Consider the following 11523-nt stretch of genomic DNA (forward strand, 5'->3'; position numbering starts at 1 on the left):
AGTCACGGAAATAAACAGAGTTTCATTGGGGAGGAGGGTCCCCCACTTCGGGCTCCTTGTACGGCTGTTATTAAACCTACCTGGCTTTGCCAATGCAGGATTTTACTCAAGTTTTCAATGTCCCTCTCAGAATTCCCTTGGGGACCCTCCTCCCCCCAGCCGCCCTCCCCCCTGCTGGCCGGGCGGACAGTGTCTCCCGTGCTCCGTAAACGCCCTCACATGACACCCCACCTGAAGCTGCTCCCAACCTGGTGAAGTGTGGGGCCGAGGCCCCGCTCTCCTCTCAGGTTTGACACAATGGTCACCGAGGTCTGTTTAGTGCTTTTCTTTTTTCCAGCCAAGGAGCAGAAATGTGCGTTTGAGATGAAGATGGATGATTCCTGCGTGAGCTGGGGTTTTCTAACTGGGGAGGCAGGGTTGTTTACGGGTTTGAAACATTGAAAAGCAATACTGTACTGGCTCCCAAGAGGAAACGGAGTTGTTTTCCTTCCCTGATGAAGTGTTTGGGGCAGTTGTTGGAGAAACTAGGGGCGAAGGTTTGTTTTTAACGTTTCCTACTGGGCACATCAGGAGCTAATTCTCTCCTGCATGTTTCCTCTTTTTTTCTCTTGTCCTTACTCACACACGCGCAATGTAAGGTCTTCGTTGAATCTTTGCTCTGTGATCAGGACTCTGAGACTGTCAAAAAAACCCCAATAAATCTGATTCCCACCCACCTCCTGTCAAGAGGGCAGGGTCGTGTGTGCTTGGTACCTCGCACATACGCTAGCACATAGTAGGCGCTTAGTGAGTGCGGGCAGAGGGAATGAGTGTGATGTCCTGCTCGGCTGCATCAGTGTTTTCCAGGTTCTGGCAGGCCGGGTGTTTGCTCTGTAAGCCTTTCGCATCGGCTCCGCATGGGAATGGCAAGAGGTGAGCATTCTCAACCCGATCGGCTGTGGCCCCTGCAGCCCTGCTGGGCTCAGCAGCCCCACTGGGGCATAAGGAGCCCCGTGTTGCCCTCTGGAACCCCTAACAAGCCCTGGAAGGATGGTGGTGACAAGCAAGGTGTCCTGTGTCAAGGCTCATTCTCAGCAATGCCAAAGCCACAGTGGGAAAAGTTGCAGCTAGTCCCAGAGCGACACATGGTACTTCTGAAGGGGATGTCGTGGGCGCTTCACGGGAGCCAGAAAAGGCAGATTCCCGGAGTCCACAGGAAGGAGTCTTCATCCACTCTCTTCCCCATTTCACCCTGGATCAGAGCCTAGGTACGGCCTCTGGAACTTTCTGGAGCCCTGAGGACAGACACTGAGCAGTCCAGCTGTGAGCTTCCCCTAACAACTCCCTGCTTCCCAGGATGCAGTGCCGCAGGAGCAGGGACGCTCTTTACAGCATCAAAGTGTGTTACCGATGGGACAGGGTGAATCCAGCTGTGATATGGTGACCAGTGAGGCATTTCTCAAAGTGAATTAACTGTTTATTATTCAGTTCTGGCTAAACTTAAAAAAAAGTTTATCTGGGGGACACCATGATACACATATGATGTTACACTGAATTAGACTGAACAATTGAAATTGAATTCAATATTCATTATTTGTATTAAACTGGAACATGAGTGTGTCTAGAGTTTCCCAGGAATTTGAATCTAGACAGACATTTCAGAAAATTTCTGGTGTGCTGCTCAGGAGGACAATGCTTTTCAGTTCACTGATGGCCAGCTCAGGGTTATAAGGAGAAAATTAAGAGAATTTTTTAAAGCTATAGGACAAGAAAACGTTCATCAGTGAGTAGAACTGATTTACCATCAAAGCCCCATGTCCGTTGTCTCTTTAATTCAGAGGGCAGTTTTGAAATGGAATCCCCCCTTCCTGTACCTCCCAGGCTTTCTCGCAGTGCGGCCTGGCTGCAGTGCTGCTGGAGTGTGAGTGTGGGTGCCAGTGCTTTTCTTGGGTCTGGGACTGGGTTCCCTGCGCAAGCCTCATGTTCTCCATACTCTTTCCCCTTCCCACTGGCTGGAATCCAGACTTGTTGGCAATTCAGGCCTGTAGACAATGAGAAAGCCAGGAAGACGGGGGAGCAACACAGGGGAAGGGAGCTGGGTTCCTGTGTGACCATGTGGATCTGATCTGCCCTAGGCATCTGGAACTCTTTAAGAGAGAAATAAACTTCTGTGGTCTGAAGCCAGAGAGCTTAGCTTTCCCCCAACTAACAGAGAAGACACACACTGGGGCAAGGTGGTCACGTGAGTCTAAGAAAGAACACGCATGCACGGCATACGGAGTTTACCTGGTTGGATATGAGACTCTCCCTTAGACTGAGATGACTGCAGAAGCACAGGGAGCACCTGGCTCAGGCCAGGCAGGCACCTGTGGATGTCCCAGGGCAGCAGAAGGAGCACCACCTCAGGCCCGGCTGCACATGGGTCCAGGGTGCTCACAAGCCAGGCAGCCAAGGGGCTGAGTCTGTTACCATGAACCCAGGCCTTGGGGTAAAACAGGAAGAGGCTGCTAAGATTGAGTCCGTAGGCCATCTGCAGAGCAGTGACTGGCCTGGGTCTAAGGAGTCCATGTAGCAGAGAGTCCTGTCAGAGAAGATGCTGTGGATGCTTTATTGGGAGAAAGCAGGACAGGAAAAGTGCCAAGCACTGTGCACCTATGATCTCATTTAATCCCCAGTATCCCCTGAAGTGGATGTCATTATCCCCACTTTGTAGATTACAGATGAGTAAACTGAGGCTCAGTGAGGCTCCCTTGCCCAGGGTCACCCAGTGTGATGGTTAATTTTATGTGACTTTACTGGGCCATGAGGTACCCAGATATTTGGCCAAACATTCTGGGTGTTCCTGTGGGGGTGTTTTCTGATGAGATAACATTTGAATTGGTAGACCAAGTAGAGCAGATTGCCCTCCCTAACATGGGTGGGCCTCATGCAATCAGTTTAAAGCAAAGAACAAAAGGCTTACCCTTGCCAAATAAGGAGGAACTTCTCCTGTCTGACTGCCTTGAGCTGGGCCTTCAGATTTAAACTGAAACAGAGGCTCGCCTTGGGTTTTGAGCCTGCCAGCTGTTGGACTGGAAATACATCAGCTCTCCTGGGTCTCCAGTTTGCCAGCCGTAGGTCATGGGACATCTCAGCCTCCATCACTGTGTGAGCCATTCCTTATAATGAGCACACACACACCTGATTGGTTCTGTTTCTCTGGAGAACCCTGACTAGTACACCTAGGTAGTGCGGAAGCTGTAACTGTGGGCTTGGGTCCCGACCAGAAGCCCCCCCACTGCACCACTGGCCCCAGCATATCAGAGGACTGGGGATGCTTTTTCAGCTGGAACAATGCAGGCCTGCTTGCCCTGGGTTGATGGGCCTTCTCTGGTCCTCAGCCAAGGCTCTGTCACTGTCTACATCTTCTGGCAGGGTCTCCAGCTGGTCTGGGTTGCCTGGAGAAGGGGAATATATAGCCCCCAGGACCCAAGGTGTCAGCTTCCTCCCCCTTTTCAATACTGGAATGGAAGAAAAGCTTTGACCCAGAAAAGGAGTCCATTCACTCAACAAATCACCTCCTGTGGACAAGGCATTGGGGGTGCTGTGGGAACAGGCAGTGATGAGGCCCTGAGAGGCATCAGAGAACTTGGCTGCAGAGATTGGGGATTCCATACTGATATAATAAAATGGTAGAGGAGGCTGGGGCTTCAGGGAGGTACTTTGAGTTACACCTTGACAATTCTTTTGACATTAATCCCAAGAAATTAATACCCATTAATCCAATGTTTGGCCATTAGTGGTTAATTCCTTTGCATATGAAAGACTTGTAGGACATTGAGGGTCCCAAGAAAGTCCTAATGTTCCCAGGGAAAGGTAATACCATAAGCTGGTGCTACTTGAGGGTCAGGGTTAGTGACTGCTGAGACCGGCCCTGTGGAAGGGTACACAGGATGGACATAAGATGAAAGGGAAGCCACCAGCGGCCAGGGCCCAGAGAGGACAGGAGGTCCTCAGGACAAAGCCCTGTTGACCACATGACCTACACATGGATGCTTTCTGGGCTTTTGTTCCTGGAGGTGATCCTGACGTTGCTTGGTGACCTGCTCCTCTTCCCCTTTGTGGCTACATCTGTGCTTTTGTTCAGGTGTCCCCTCTTTGGAGAAAGTATCCAATCTGCAGCTGAGGAGTGAATCTAGTTTGTGCTGATTAAGGTCGGTCCATTTCCCTTGTAAAGGACTGAATTGGGGATGAGCTTGGGACTCAGGTTCGGCCAATGAGATGTGGAGCGGGGAAATCCCTCAGGGGCTGTGGGAAAGCTTCCTGGCTTTTGAAAAGAGGTGGGGAGGAGACCACTCCTCTCCCACTGGGCATCGATATGTCTGGGTGAGAAGCAGAGCTGGAAAGGAAGACCCCGCAGGTCCGTGGCTGTGGTCGCCACCCAGCATGCATCTCTTCATTGTCCCAACGTGTGGAATTTGGCATCCATCCATTCATTTATTGAACAATTATTTTTTAATCGCCCACTATGTGCCCTGACTAGCATACACTCTAGCAGAGGAGAGAGAATATTAAACAATGAACATGATAAGTAAGTAACGGAAATAGTAGTGTAAACAGGGCGACCAGGGGAGGTCTTACGGAGAAGGTGACATTCAAGTCCAAAGTTTCATAACTTATTGCCCCTGTGGAGACTAACCAAGTCCCACTTTCTGAAATGCATGATTTGAGCTCTTTCCAGAGAAAGCCCCTTTAAATAGGTGGTTCTTGGCTGCAGGCGATTTGTCCCTATTCCCCGCGACTTTTGGCAATGCCTGGAGATCTTTTTGATCCTCACAACTGAAAGGGTTGCTACTGGCATCTAGTGGGTAGAGGCCAGGGGTGCGGCTAAACATCCGACAAGGAACTGGGGCCAAAGTGTGACCAGCGCTGAGGTTGAGGAGCCCGGTCCAGACGAGCAGGCTGGCTTTTGCAGACACTGGGAAACCAAGGTGGATCCATCTGCCCTTTCCTGGGACTTCGGCAGAAGGGTGGACCACACAGCGTTTGCTGGAGCAGATGGGAACGCCTGGTGCACTCGGATCCCGCAGCCCCAGCACATTTTGCCGGCATGGGGGTAAGAAAGCAAAAGATGATGATTTGCACTAACTGGTGTAACCTACTGCCAGGCCTCAAGGGAAGGAAAGCGAAACGCATCCCAAGAAGCTTGGTTTATGGTGCAGGAAGGGTTTAGTGACTTTACTGCTCAGATTACCATTTGGGTATCAGTTTCATCATCATCAACCTCCAATTTCCTGTTTTGCTTATCTTAGAATTACTTTTTTTTTTAATGTGTGCACAGCCCATATGGCTTTGGCTTCAAGTTGATTAGATATGGAACTGGTTTATAATGGATTAGAATGCAGGATTTGTTTGCTTTGTAATATTTTAAGGAAGAAATGAAAGAAGCTGTAATGATGGAGAGAGATAGTGTGTATTTACGGTCGTATTCTTTTTTCATTACCGGAAAAGACAACTTATTTAGGAATGTGGATTATGGCTCTTGGTCACTTTTTGATTTGTGTTTCACTTTGGGGTTTTCCTGAGTTACAAATCCCTGCAGATCTGTGGGACTTAAGAGGTACACTTGTACATTTATTTTTCCTCTTAGCCTTTTGTCTCCACCCCCACCCCCACCACTTGGAGTTGTATTTTTTCCTTTCCCCCTCCATTTCTGTGCTTCCCTATAAACCAATCCGTGTGCCACTTTTCCCTGCATCGCCTGCACAGTGGGAAACATTATTCAAATCAGCCCTGTGAAACCGATGGCCTGTTGCCCCGGCTGTTAAACGCTGATCCGCGGGGCACTGACACTCAGCATCCGGACATCCTAGTGCAGCTCATATTTTGGTAAATATGTATTTTCTTGATCATTTCAAACTACCATGCAAAGCCACATCCTGCCTTCTGTTAGATGCTCGGAGCAGTACGATACGCTGTGGATGGCTCTGCAGGTGGCAGAGGAAGGCTGCGCGGGCTGGTTCTGTGACACGGAGACCATCAGGGCAGCCTCCCCACAACCTAGTGACCCAGATGGTGGACTGCTTTGGGGATCAGGACTGGGAGCTTAGATCCCTGGGGCTTTCTGGGTCTCAGTGTTAGAAGTCTTTGGCAGATTTCAACATAACCAACCACTGGGATCCTTTAAAGTCACTGTTGGACACAGTGTGCATAGTCACAGGCTGAGAACTTGGGATCAGGATCTGGGATTTTTTTTTCTTTTTGTCTGATAGCCTCCTAGATTCCCACCTCCTGGGATGTAACCAGACCAATGTTTGTGGGCCTCGGTAGACAGATTTTGTGGGTTGGGTGCCCCCAAGAGATATGTTCAAGTCCTAACCCCTGGTACCTGGGAATGTGGCCTTATTCAGAAATAGGTTCTTTGCAGATGTAATTAAGATGTAAGTTATCAGGAGAATGGACGCAGAGAAACACAGTGGAGACAGCCATGTGGTGACAGAGGCAGAGGTGGGAAAGATGTGGCTACAAAGCAAGGAACTCCAAGAGTTCCCAGCCACCACCGGAAATTAGGAGAGAGGCATGGAGCAGACTCTCCTTCTCTCTGAGCCTCCAAGAAGGAGCCAATCCCACCAGCACCCAGAACTGCGAGAAAAACATTTCTGTTGTTTTAAACCACCCAGTTTGTAGTTCTTTCTTACGGAAGCCCTATGAAACTAATTAATTATTAGTTTATTATGATGATTACAGTAGCTCATTAAGAGAAACAAAAGGATTCTTCAACTTCCAATTTCTAGGAGAAACTGAGAGCCAAATGCAGTTAGCCCAGAATAATTAAACTGAACCTATTTTTTAAAATCATGAGTGAGAAAACCTACCCGTGGTGGTCAAATGGATGCCACGGATTAGTCAGTGAAGGGGTTGGGGGTTGAGTATAGGCCTTTGTGTTTTTAATCAGAACAAGGAACTGAGGAAGGCACAGGTTCTGCTCTTACTCTTGATCCAGTCTCTGGTGTTTAACCACTTCACCTGGAGAACTGGTCAACCGGGACGGGGCATGCAGATTGGCTTTGAATTCCTTGGTTACACAGAGTTCAAAACACTCTTGTTTAACCACTGCCATTGAAACCAATGGATTTTTTTTAAAAAACTCTTTCATTGGAAAATCTTTCTTCAGCAGCATTGTTTCTCTTGCATCTCGTAGTTCAGCTTGAACATGATTCTACAGTACAGTTGATGGTAATTTAGTTGATAGTAACTAACCTGTACTCAGTCCCCACTGCAGCCCCCTCAGAGAGGAAAACGTATGCAACTATCACTCATGCTGATCCCAGGAATGTGTTGGCTGCCAGAAATAGCTTTCTGGCTCCTAGGACTGGTTCTGTCTATCTCCAGACCTCAGTTTGTTGGGATCCCATTATATACAAAAGGCAGAAAGAAATGAAGATAGGATTTCTGCCTCAGCCACGAGTCCAGGACTGTATTATTCAATTCCAAGCCACTGCCTTAAATCTGAAAACCCAGGATCCACTTTGATGGCTGTCGGTGGCTCTACAGCAGTCTGACAGTGCCACGATGGCTCTCCAGGGGCCACTGTCCCAAATGGACTCCTTAGCCTGGTTGGTTAGGTTGTAGCACCTCCAGATTACATGCGGACACCAGCAGACTGACCCAGCTACTTCGAACTGCTTGGGTGCATTAATTTCAGGGCTTCTAACACCCTTTCCACAAAATGCTGATCCTCACTTTGGATGAGCAACAAACATCTATTGGGCACCTGGGAAATGTAATAACCTGGCACCAAGGGGTTATCCTTGGGAAGTGCTCCAATGCTGCCGAAGCCCTTGCAGAGATATTTTAGGCTGGCTTACACTGGAGGGGTGGACTTGTTGCCATTGTTGGAGGGGCCAGTTGCTGGGGGGAAGAATCCAGTAGAAGGAAGGAGCGAGTGGTCTATGTGGGGAGAGGGGGACAGGAGAGGTGGTGGATATGACAGGACAGAGAACAAATGCTTCATGATTCGCAGCTCATCCAGGCAGTTGGTCAGACTCACACAATCACAGAGAAAATTGCTACTGCTATTAACCGACCCTGTCTTTTTTATTATAAATATGAGTGGCAACCACGGAGCACCATACATTAAAAGGAATAATAGCCCCAAGCAGGAGAACCAAGATGAGAAATAGAATAATTGATGCCATATGGCCCAGGAATCCTGCTCCTGGGCATATATCCAGAAGGAACCCTACTTCAGGATGACACCTGCACCCCAATGTTCATAGCAGCATTATTTACAATAGCCAAGACATGGAAACAGCCTAAATGTCCATCAACAGATGACTGGATAAAGAAGATGTGGTATATTTATACAATGGAATACTACTCAGCCATAAAAACCGACAACATAACGCCATTTGCAGCAACATGGATGCTCCTGGAGAATGTTATTCTAAGTGAAGTAAGCCAGAAAGAGAAAGAAAAATACCACATGAGATCGCTCATGTGTGGCATCTAAAAAAACAAACAAACAAAGCATAAATACAAAACAGAAATAGATTCACAGACATAGAATATAAACTTGTGCTTGCCAAGGGGGCAGGGGGTTGGGAAGAGATAGACTGGGATTTCAAAATTGTAGAATAGATAAACAAGATTATACTGTACAGCACAGGGAAATATATACAAGATCTTATGGTAGCTCACAGAGAAAAAAAGTGACAATGAATATATATGTTCATGTATAACTGAAAAATTGTGCTCTACACTGGAATTTGACACAACATTGTAAAATGATTATAAATCAATAAAAAAAAGTTAAAAAAAGAATAATTGATGCCAGAGAAAGAATAGATAAATTAGGCAACAGACAAGGACTCAAAACAAAATTTCTACCCAAACTTCCAATAAGTATCTTAGAGAAATTTTAGAAGATAATTGCATTTATAAGATAAGAATGGTTGTGCTGAAAAAGGAGCCCTTAGAGAATAAGGAAGAGTTCTTGAAAATTAAAAATATCTCTATCAAAATAAAACCTCTAGTAAAAGGCTTGGAAGAAAGAGTAAAGGCAATATTCCAGAACAAAAAGATGGAAATAAGAAAGAAAATGTAGATGACGGAGAGGATCAGTTGAGTAAGTTCAGCATTTTATCAGATAGCAGTTGCAAAAATATAAAAGAAGAAAATTGAAAGGAGGAAATATTCAGAAAAAAATAATAGAAGGAAATTACCAGAGCTTCAAATAAGTCTATCAGAGCTGAAGAGAAACACAGTCTCAGCTCGAGGGTTCAAAAAATACTGGGCAAGTTGAATATGTCAAATGTCACACCTAGACACAGCCTTCTGAAATGTCCAGACATCAAACTAAAGGGAAGACCTTAAAAAGTCAAATGCAAAGAACAGGTATCTCTCTATATATAGATATAGATATAGATATAGATACACACACACACACACACAAAGGGACAAGAATCACATTTGCGTTGAATATCCCATCAGCAACCCTGAATGTAAGAAAACAGGACAATGCCTTCAAAGTTCTGAAGGAAAGTGATTTCAAACATAGTACTTTAGCAACCTGTCGATCATAGGAGATGGCAAAATAAAGACATTTCATGTATGAAAAGACTCAGAAAGTTTTACCTTCCATGTAATTTGTCTTGGAAAATTACTTAAGGATGTGCTCCAGTAAAATGACAATAATAACTAGTAACTGTTGAGAGCTTACTAAATGCCAGGCACTGTTTTAAACACTTTACATGCATGAACTAATTTTATCCTCACAATTACCCTGAGTTGGGTTACTATATTTATCATTTAATCCCATTTCATACACAAGGAAACTGAGACATAGAAAGATTAGGGAATTTGTCCAGGGTCATGCAGCTATTACGTGGCAGCCCTGGAAGTTGCACCTAACCACTGGAATTTACCACCTCTTGGAGCTAGAAAGAATCCAATGATGGTTACCAAAGGGGAAGGGGGGGTATAAATTAGGAGTTTGAGATGAATAGATACACACTATTATATATAAAATAGATAATAAGGACCTCCTGTATAGCACAGGGAACAATTTTTGGTATCCTGTAATAACCTATAATGGAGAAGAATCAGAAAAAGAACATACACATATATAAAACTGAATCGGTTTGCTGTACCCCTGAAACTGACACAACATTGTAAATCAGCTATCCTTCAATTTTAAAAATTTTAAATAAAATGAAAATAAAAATGAAATTAAAGCAATGACAATAATAAAATAAAATAATCCCATGGAGGGAAGACAAGGCTGCAGACACACATAACCCTAACCCAGGAGAAAACAGAAAAGATGTGTCAGGATGAGAGCCACTCAGTGGATCTGGAAAGCAAGCATTCTAAATTAGGACCAGAAGAACAGATGTTAGGGAGCACGGCTTTGAGGTAAAACCAGATTCTCTTAACAAATAGTGTGATTAGGAAATCTGGATGATCTTCTGAGGGGGTGAAGGAATATGCTTCTTTCTTGAACAAATGGTTAAAAAGACAGTTCAGTTACAACTCCATCAAACCCAAGAAACTGTACAAGGATGTCATGGTTCAATGGGAAGCATCATTTGAGCTAGTGATGAGGCGAAAGAAGAAAGGGTCCAGTTGACCCTGATACCTGGCTCTGTCTCTTTGGAGGGACCCAAGTTGATGGCAAAGCATTATATTTCCTTCATAGGTTGAATCACATTGCATGGTTCAGAGACCAATATTTACATAATCACAGTGTTGTAAAAACTTTATTGGGTTTTGTATTTTAGAACCAACCAATTCTCAGTTATTGCTCTAAATAGAATGTAGATGATCAGACCTTGGTGGGACTGAAAGAGAGGGAAGAGACGGAAATGAATCAGAGAGACCACATGTCTTCATCACAGAGGATGCAAAGTCCAGTGTTGTCTAAAGTTGATCAACCAAGAGATTTGTGTTTTTGTTGGTATTTCATTATTCATTTATTTACATAATTTACTGAGGTGAAATTCACAATCTAGAAATTAGCCATTTAAAAATGAACAATTCAGTGGCATTCAGTACATTCACCATGTTGTGCAAACACCACTTCTGTCTAGTTCCAAAACACTTCCATCACCCAAAATAAAACCTCTTACACATTAAGCACTTTCTCTCTGTTGGCACCCTCCTCCCAGCCCCTGGTAACCACCAATATGCATTCTCCCTCTTTGGATTTACCTATTCTGGATATTTCTTTTTTTTTTTTAATTTACATATATGTACTGTTTGTTGTTTCCGAGAATAGTTTAGAGCTTTAGCTTTTTAAACTTACATAGTTATCAAAGGAATAAAGCCAATCATAGAATAAGAATCAACAGAATGTAGTAATCCAATCATAAAGGACAGTCAAATGTGCTTACACATATTCAAGAAATCAATTATCTAAGCTATAAATAATATGTAGTTCATTTGTGCCATTTTTTTTTTTTTAGATTGCACACATAGGCGATATCATATGGTGTTTTTCTTTCCCAAGACATTTTTGATGTACTGTTTAAAGCAGAGTGTCTCAGCCTTGGCACCGTTACTGTT

The sequence above is a fragment of the Camelus bactrianus genome, chromosome 1 (genome assembly GCF_048773025.1).
Source record: "Camelus bactrianus isolate YW-2024 breed Bactrian camel chromosome 1, ASM4877302v1, whole genome shotgun sequence".
Classification (NCBI taxonomy): domain Eukaryota; kingdom Metazoa; phylum Chordata; class Mammalia; order Artiodactyla; family Camelidae; genus Camelus; species Camelus bactrianus.